At 35.6% G+C, this 963-nt stretch overlaps 1 long non-coding RNA gene across 1 annotated transcript; it reads left to right on the top strand.

Moving 5' to 3' along the window:
* Positions 1-821, top strand: LOC107735753 (uncharacterized). Its single transcript, XR_001639502.1, has 3 exons — positions 1-18; positions 380-443; positions 759-821. It is a non-coding gene; the product is annotated as an uncharacterized LOC107735753 (long non-coding RNA).
* The last annotated feature ends 142 nt before the right edge of the window (positions 822-963 follow it).

The raw sequence follows: 963 nt of genomic DNA, 5'->3' as shown, positions 1-963 counted from the left end.
CACGGCAGGGACCAACAGGTACGTGACAAACCTGGAATGATGCATATTAGATGGTCCCCATATTTGTAAAAACCTGGAAATATCCAGGAATTTAAAAATCCTACAAAAGGCCTAGAATTCCTTAAAATAATGGAAAAGTCATCGACATGATGAATATAGTGAATATAGTTTTTACTATAAGAAAGCTACTATGAAGTTAGTTTAAAAGAAATAAATGAATTGGAATGCATCTATATTTTTTTGATCTTCATCAACTCATCACAAATGTCTGAAAAGTCATGTAATTTCAATGGTCAATAGGTGTGAGATCCCTGCATAAATAATTTATGGTCATGTTTACAAGTTATATAAATATGTTTTCTTTCTTTCTTGTGTACAGATTATGGAGTACCTGCAGGTGCGAGAAACTTCGGTGGTCCAGACTCACCTTTCCAGAAGTGTGTGTAAGTGCTGTGCACTGCTGGAACCAAAATTAATGTATGTTTTACATTAAAGCAGGCAAATAATCATTTAGCAGATTAAAGGCATTAAAACTGCCAAATGTGAGAAAAAATTGGCTTTGGCAAGTAAAGGAACAGAATTACTTAGCAAAATTACTTACTTGACAGGTAAGTTACCTACTCAAGAACCTACTGTGCTACACTGTCATGATTACACTTTTACAGTAAACTACATTGTTTATATACAATACAGTACAATGCAATACAGAATATTGTGTTGTTAGTAACACATACTGATTGTAAGACTTTCTATTTCAGCTCAGGGTCTCCCAAATACACCACGTCCACTCTCAACCCCTTATCTGAGCTACCAGAACGAGGTATATAACTATAACTGTCAAGTTATCTTTCCACTATATTGGTTTCAGTTAAGTTGTTTTGCTTATCACGGCTCATGGTTTTGTGTCTGTAATCTCTCTCGAGCAGATGGGGAGAGCAGCTCGTCTCACTTTCTGTACCAAAC

The sequence above is a fragment of the Sinocyclocheilus rhinocerous genome, unplaced genomic scaffold (genome assembly GCF_001515625.1).
Source record: "Sinocyclocheilus rhinocerous isolate Xijiao unplaced genomic scaffold, SAMN03320098_v1.1 C36274524, whole genome shotgun sequence".
Classification (NCBI taxonomy): Eukaryota; Metazoa; Chordata; class Actinopteri; order Cypriniformes; family Cyprinidae; genus Sinocyclocheilus; species Sinocyclocheilus rhinocerous.
The sequence above is the reverse complement of the archived record's forward strand: the minus strand, read 5'-3'. Positions and strand labels throughout refer to the sequence as shown.